This window comes from Lathyrus oleraceus, chromosome 6 (genome assembly GCF_024323335.1).
Source record: "Lathyrus oleraceus cultivar Zhongwan6 chromosome 6, CAAS_Psat_ZW6_1.0, whole genome shotgun sequence".
Classification (NCBI taxonomy): domain Eukaryota; kingdom Viridiplantae; phylum Streptophyta; class Magnoliopsida; order Fabales; family Fabaceae; genus Lathyrus; species Lathyrus oleraceus.
The window spans coordinates 521,207,790-521,216,255 of NC_066584.1; the positions used below are offsets into that span (position 1 = coordinate 521,207,790).

At 35.0% G+C, this 8,466-nt stretch overlaps 1 non-coding gene across 1 annotated transcript; it reads right to left on the bottom strand.

Moving 5' to 3' along the window:
* Positions 1–8,008: 8,008 nt before the first annotated feature.
* On the bottom strand, positions 8,009–8,115 carry LOC127098928 (small nucleolar RNA R71). Its single transcript, XR_007793611.1, has one exon. It is a non-coding gene; the product is annotated as a small nucleolar RNA R71 (small nucleolar RNA).
* Positions 8,116–8,466: the final 351 nt, after the last annotated feature.

Consider the following 8,466-nt stretch of genomic DNA (forward strand, 5'->3'; position numbering starts at 1 on the left):
ATGCAAACAAATCACTACAAGTATCATCAACAATTTCAGAAATCAAATCTATTTGAAAAACAGAATGTTCTTCCAAGGGTTGTTGGTTTGATCCTTGAGCTTGCTGCATGGCATTCACCAAAGTGACAAGCTGCCCAATCTGTGTTTGCAAAGTCTTTAAAGTAGAATCTACTTGTTGTTGAAACTAGAGATTATTTGCAGCCATTTGTTTGACAATATCTTCTAGTGAAGGTCCAGAAGGTGCAGAGCACACAACCTCAAATTCCTCCAGATGCTCATGTGGATCCTCACCTGCAAGACCCCTAAACCTTGGAAATAGGTGTATTAAACTAGATTTCAATTCAAAAGGAATCGAAACATCAGAATATTCAATACAAAAGTCATTATAATTAACATCAGGAGCAGCAAACTGCCTTAACGTTCTTTGATCATCCATGTAATAAAAAAAATACAGAAATACCAACTATGTCCGAAATAGACAAAAACAAATAGAAAGAAGAAAAAAGATTAAAATAAATTCAGAAAAATACAAAAACACCAAACTTAATCTAATGACGTGAAATAAAAATTTTTGAGATTTGTTTTGGATTTTTTCGACACTATGAAAACAGTAAAAAAATCAATTAAAAATAGAAAAACAAGGAATTTGGCAAATTTGACGTCAGAGTCCCTTACTCTATTGATTGCACGATTTTTCTGCTTCCAGTAGGTAAAAAACTTATACAATCAAACACAAATTTTCCAAAAACTGGTTTTTTCTGACTCTAGACGCAACTCCGAACGCGAAACTGTAGAAAAATTCGGAAAAATAACAGGAAATTGCAGGACAAAAAAACACACAATACTTAAAACTAAACTATTGGCTAATTCGATAAGAATCCCCGGCAACGGCGCCAATTTGATCCGCTGTCGCGCGCGGATCAAAAACGAGTATTTTTGACAAAACGTAGTTAACGACAAATTGACTCGGATTATCGTTCTCACAAGGATTCTTGAATGAATTAACCAATGATAGTAACGATTAATGTCGTTTTGATTGGTTTATGATTCAATTAAAAAAATTTGATTAAAATAAGTGATTATTAAAATAAGCTGTAGCAACAATTTACTGATTCGGTCTTTGCCTATCATCGACTATCGTAATTCCAACCGCAGATTAACTATTCCTATTCGATTATAATATCAACTGACAAGCGCAATTGATAGTATAAGTTGTATGTTCCTATTATCCGAATTAAGCAAACGGGATTAAGTTTCATGAATTAAGCAAACATTTATTAAACGGACTCGATAACGAATTAAGCAAACGAAATCGTGACTATAGTTAGGATCACACAATCAATCGGATTAAATCAATAAAGCATATGTAAATCGGATTAAGAAAACAAAATACATATATTAATATTGAAAGGAATAAAAAACCTGAATAAGAATTACTAAAATCTCAAGGTATCGAAACCCGAATACAGCAAATTGTTTGGATCGATTAGTTCTTCATGAGAATTCTTGCCAAAGCTTTCAAGTCTTTCGTGAATAGTGATCCTCCTAATGTTATGCGGCTGCTAGGTATATATCGAAAACAAGGAATTTGGTTTACAACCCAACTAGATCGAAAACATAACCCAAGCCCAAAACTAATAACCCAAAACTTAAATAAAACTAATGCTGCAACTTCAACGAATTTTCTGGCCCTGCTACATTCTGATTCAGCTCTCGACTTATGAACAAAAGTTTGCGATTGTTTGCCTTGGAAACCCTAATTCATCTGGGTATCTTATGTGACTTCTTCAACAAGTTTCTTTAACAATTGATCAAATATTTCAAGGGATACTTCACATCACATCATCCTACACATATATGATCCTCCATGAGTTCCAAAAGTCAAGATAATGTCAACCTAGAAAGGTGGTTCATCTAAAGTTATGCCACATAAAAATAAAAAATAAAAATGATCAAGCAAAAGGGCTAGGAGGATGGTCCATTACTTAAATTCATACTTATTTTAATACCCTAATTTTGACCCTAAGATCCCTCATGACATCATGTTATTGCACAAGTGCATTGCCTCAAGGGTCATAGCATGTTTGGCTCCTTAACCCTAGGGTTGGGACTTGTTTGAGTGTTTTGAGACCACGAAGCATGCTTGTATTATATACTATTGCTTTTCTTATTTGATTAATAACCAAAAGCACAAAAATATGTCACTAACTCTTTTTGTGTTGAAGCTCAAGTGATCATGTGCTCCACAATGCTCCTAGGAGGTTCCTAAGCCCAATGCAATGGCTAGATGAAGATGAGGAAGAAGCATCACAATGGTCCACAAATTTCCTAATCATCATATATGTCTCCCAAGTATATGAATTTTCCAATTTGATTAAGATAACCCAAAGGGCTTAAAGATTGTTTCCCAAGGAAACCCTAATTCCACTGTGCTTTGATTGTGCCTTGCCCATGAAGCAATCTGAACCTCTGATCAAATTTAATCAAATTAAGTTCTTTCATTCACCATTTTATGCATATATGAGCCTATTTTAGGTCTCTCAATCATTTATTCATCAAGATTGGAGGTTTGACTTCGAAAAGCTGACCAGTTAAGTCATCTGACTAAGCTGAGGTTCAGTGAGCTATACGATTTGATCTGTTTGTCAAATGAAGATGACCCCAAGAGAAAAAATGTTCCTAAGAACCATATTAAGAACTTTCATGTTCATAAAAAATCCATTTTAATCTTGGAATGTCATCATTAATTTCAAAATATTATAGGTCATTTTGACTGAAACCCTAATTTTAGGTCAACTTACTAAGGGCATAACTTCCTTAATTTTTATGATTTAAAGGTGAGACCAAAGTAATTGAAAATATAGAGATGTATACTTCAAATGTTATGTTGGAAAAAATTTCATAATCCAAAAATAAATACATGTGATAATGAAAAACATTATAGGTCATCTTGGACCTAATTCATTGAATTTGAAAAAGTACCCAACTTCAAATGCCCATAACTTTGTCATATAAAATCCAAATGATGCAAACTTTGAGTCTAAATTGACTAAATTTAAAATATCTACAACTTTGAAGTTGGAAATTGTTTCATTTGAATCTTGTATCATGAGCACAGAGGGGCTTGATTAAGCTTACTTTTGGGTGACTTTTTCAAAATGATTTGAATATGTTTTACACTTGAATTTTCTAGGTCAGTTTTGATCAATTTGCACATGCCAAATGATTTTTTGCCCAACATGACTTTTGTTCCTTATTTCAAGTGCTTTCCAACCATTATTCACAATAGTTCTTGGGGTCTACCATTTGGGAGATTCGAATTTTTTTCATTATGTGCATTTTTGATATTTTATGATTAAACTTGGTATGCAAGCATTTCCCACTTCATGTGCACGTCCAAATGCCTTCTATGTGAACTCAGCAAGTTGCTTCAGCCATCCATGGGCCTTCCACCCGTCCACAAAGGCCCATGCACTCAAAATTTTAATTCTCATGCACACGAGCAAAGTGTGAACTCAGCCACATTCAACTATAAATAAACACCTCATGAGATTCATTTCACAACCTTTTGGGAGATCCCATATGCTGCTGCACTAAAACCATAACCCTCACCAAAGGAATCACTCATAATTTTTCAAATTTTCGAGCTTGAAATTCAGCAACCTTAGCTGAGTTTTAAAGCCAGATTCCTTAGCCAATCATCTTCCATACATCTAGGGATCAAAGAGGAGCAAAGATCTTGGAGAATTCGTGGCCAGAAGTTCATCAATTCAAAGGTATAAACTCAAACTTTTTGGATCTGAAACTCCTAATTCAATGTAGCTTTCTTGTGCTTTGTGGTTCTCTGAAGTCCTCATACTTGAGGCAAGCTTTTGATGCATTCGATTTGCCATTTCATGAACAATCCGTGTGGACACCATGATTTTCTCCTTCATCTTTCTCTTAATATAGGAACATTGAAAGAAATCCATTGGTACAGTGATGATCTACATCACACGAGCTTCATTTCCATATCCTTGTTTCATATTTTTGTTAAGATTTGTTTTCTGCAACTTTTGGCCGGAGTTTGTGAGTCTGGCCGGAGAAGATGGTGGTCTCCTTACTAAACTTTTATAACTTTTTAGATGGATTGGACGCTTCACGGTGAAGATGCAGTATATCACAACACTTATTTTTTTAATATTTTTGTTTTATATTACATGTATCAATAACATGAACTTTTATTTTTTTTGACAGATTCCAAAAGATTTATAAACTAAGCTCAAGATATCATGGACAAGTGCAATAGGAGATAATGAAATGTTCTGGAAATATGAATGGTCCAAGCATGGAACATGTTACTACGATGGGAAGAATTCAATACAACATACAACTTTTGGAATGAATTTAACCTTTTTAATACACTCAAGGCAGAAGGGATTGTCCCTGTTAAAGGAGGCAAGCAGTACACTATCGAGGCTGTAACAAAAGCCATCAAAAAGCACTACACCAAAGACACTGCTACCTTGACTCCTCGATTCACGTGTTCTAATTCTCCACCAAATGAGTTATATGAAGTTATTATGTGTTTGGATCATGACGGAATGGATGCCATCAACTGTACAATGCCTTCATCTTGTGGCAACTTATTTTTATGGAAATTATAATTATAATGATGATGTAATATATATATATATATTGCTTCCGTATAGATATACTAAATAAAAAGGAAGCAACTATGTATTATGAGTGTTTATTTATCTATTATGCAAGAGATTAATTAGTGTATACACATACAGTTCTGCGGAATGCGCTAACATAAACTGCTAATTTTCCAAACTCACCAGGACCTCCTATTAAACAAAAAAAAACTCATTAAATAGAATTAAAATTGCACGAAAGAACTCATATCAAATACACACAGTTTGTTTCTCAAATTTGAATATTTTGGAAAAGTGAAGAACATGCATGTTACAGACTCTTGTATATTACATATTTCATCACATGTGTGAATCTATCAAGGCAAGTACAAAACACAATAATAAGAATGTTTATTATGCATGGCTTTTTTCTGAACTATTTTATCAGAGTAGGTTGGTTGAGACTCTCGTAAATTTAGGTGCTGATGAAGATATGCAAATCATATATCAAAACATTCTCTCAAGTGTTATGCTAGGGAATATGAACATTATCAAGAAGAAAGATGTGATTCACACCTATCATGCATCAGGATTAGGAATGACATCACTTAATACATTCATGAATACATAAAGTTTGTTAGAGAAGAGACGGGAGTAACACTGACGATGTAGGACATTCCTTAAGTTCCTGAAGGTAGTGTATACAAGCCTTTAAGAAAGAGGAAAAAAATTTATTATGAATCTGAAAAGGTAGTTCATAAACCACATAAGAAGAATGTTCCACAATTGACAAAGGTTCAGAAGGAGGTTCAATAAGTGTTTTTCACAATTATCTTGATGCCTACCAAGATTAAGAGTGGAGCTACTGGCAATTCTCCTCAGAAAACAACCACTTTTGAACTGCTTGTTAATAAGAAGAAGTTGAGGAAGATGATGCTACCATTTGTTGATGATGAAGAAGTACGGATGAATAACCTTTCCTTACGAGAACAAAGGTTGTGTATAATGATGCTCAGAACATTCCTGATAACATGAAACTATATCACATTTTTAGACTTGATTTAATTAAATTATATCGTTATTTGATTCAATTTATTTTATATTATTCGATATTACTCGGCATTTTCTTATTATTTATTTCAGGTATCATTATTTAAAGCACATGTGAAAAAGAAAGAAAAGGGGTGCAAAAAGAAGATTTTCTAGAAAAGCAGCAAGCTGAAGCACCAAAGCCCAGCCCACGTTTGGAACAAAAAAATTGCTGTCACGACCGCAACAAGCACGTGCCGATCGCCACGTCCTAAGACCTAGTGTTACGACCGTAACACATATTGTGACGGACGTCACACATTCCACTCCTATATTTTGGGCTTTACGTGCGTGACTGAGTGGACGGTTTCCCATAAATTCTCTCATGCACTCGGAGACGCTTTGAACCATACTGAAGACACATTCTAGGAGACGGTTATCTTGGGAGGTTAATAAAAATAAACCTCACAAAAGCCAATTGAAGCGCTCTCTTCTCCGTACAATTTTTCCAACATTCTAATTTTTCAAGCAATTTATTTCTTTTTTTTCTTTTTCTTTTAGTTTAATTTCCGAAGCATACAATTTACTTTCTCACGATAGTTTCTACACCGGAAACTATTGTGTAATTTTTACTGGATCTAACCTTACGTTAGATCATAGTATTTTATTTCCTTGTTTTTACTTTCCTATCTGATCGAGAATTGTGAAGAACAAATCCAACCGACTTGTGATGGAGTGTTCGAGCATCGAAGCATAAGAGATAAAATCCAGATTTCTAGTATTTTTCCAGGTTCATTAATTAATTGATTTATCGTTTTAGTTTACATATGCTTTGTTCCGCTGTTTATATATGTTGTTTGTTTGATATGGCCGTATTTATGCATGATTATTGTTTATGCATGTTTATCAGGTCTGGCTAATTAATTTAGATATCGGTATGTAGAGTAAGCGGAATAAAGGAATCCAAATTGAGTTGGTTTAAATTTATTTCAGAATATAGTCACTCTTTTTCTGGTCTCAATTTACAAAGTTAATGCCAAGGTTTTTGTACGAGAGTAAAAGACATAAAGAAGTTAAAATCAATAGAACGACGGTTTGAGTTTTTAACTAGACAGTGTAAATTGAACATTAACTTTAAATCAGGGCGAAAGCAATTTTTAAGGTTAATTAAATTCTAATTATTTTCAAAAATTATTTTTAAAAGTTAAATGTGAGGGCGAGAGTTAAGCATTTAAGCTTAATCATATAATCTAAGTCAACAGAGCGAGAGTTTGAGACGAGGGCGTTTAAACGGTTAGTATTTTCTCAAAAGGAGTTTCTATAGATTCTATTATTTTCAAAAGTGATTTTAGACTTAACGAAATAGTGAGAACGTACGTTAAACTATAAAGTCATAGTCTAATTCAACAGAGCGAGAGTTTGAGGAAAAGACTTTTAATTAATAGTGTCTACTGAAAAGACTTATTTTAAAATTAAGAAAAAGACCAACGAAGATTTGATTCCCCAAATACGACGAACTACATACTGATATCCATATTATTTGATATTTTATCTAGATCCAAATTTAGTTTTATTTTTTCCCCCTAATCATTAAAGTATCATCCGCCTTAGCTTTACGCAGTAACCCTAGAAAAACGGTAGATCGATTCATTAAGCCCCTGTGGGATCGATATCTTTTAAAACTACGCGATTAGACTATGCGCTTGCAGTTTTTGGCGCCGTTGTCGGGGAACTTTTATTTAGTCGATATCGTAACTCTTCTGTTACGCTGTAGAGACTAAGGCAATTTTTATTTTTTCCCTCTTTCGTTGATTTGTATGCCACACACTCGCTCACAAGGCGAGCCATACTACTTAAAAATCAACGACGTCGAACGATATCTCCGATTATTACGACGAATTCGGGAGTATCGTGCTAGAAACAATCTTCCTCCGATCGAAGTTCCTGATCTCAAAAATCTCCTTCCTTTAACGATACCAGCGATGGCCGAACCAGCTCGTGCTCTTCGAGATTACGCTGCTCCATCGCAGGATGAGCCGCATTCGAGTATTGTTCCACCCGCAATCGAAGCGAACAACTTCGAACTTAAACCTTCGCTGTTGCAGGCAGTGCAACAGAATCAATTTTTTGGAAATCCTACCGAGGATCCAAACCTTCATTTATCCGTATTTGTCCAATACGCTGACACTGTTAAAGCTAATGGTGTCACTTCAGAGGCAATTCGACTTCGTCTCTTTCCTTTCTCATTAAGAGATAAAGCTAGAAGATGGCTTCAGTCTCTTCCTTCCAACTCAGTCACCACATGGAATGAGTTGAAGAAAGTCTTTCTTGCCCGATATTTTCCTCCAAGCAAAACAGCTATGTTGAGAGCCCAGATAAATGGATTTAAGCAAAAAGATAACGAATCTCTTTTTGAAGCATGGGAAAGATACAAGGATATGATGAGACTTTGCCCACACCATGGTTTAGAGGACTGGTTAGTAATGCACACCTTCTACAATGGTCTCTTGTACAACACAAGGTTAACAATACACGCCGCCGCCGGTGGTGCGCTTATGGATAAACCTTACACCGACGCTTATCAACTTATAGAGAGCATGGCCCAAAATCATTATCAGTGGGGAAGCGACCGAACAGTGGTAGAAAAACCTCAAACAAAAGGTGGCATGTACGAGATAAGTAGCCTTGATCATGTTAATGCAAAAGTGGATGCTCTTGCCCAGAAAATTGAAAGTTTAAATGCATCACCTCCAGCCACCGTGGTTGCCGTAACTCAAAATTGCGAGGTCTGTGGAATTCAAGGTCACACTCCTACAGA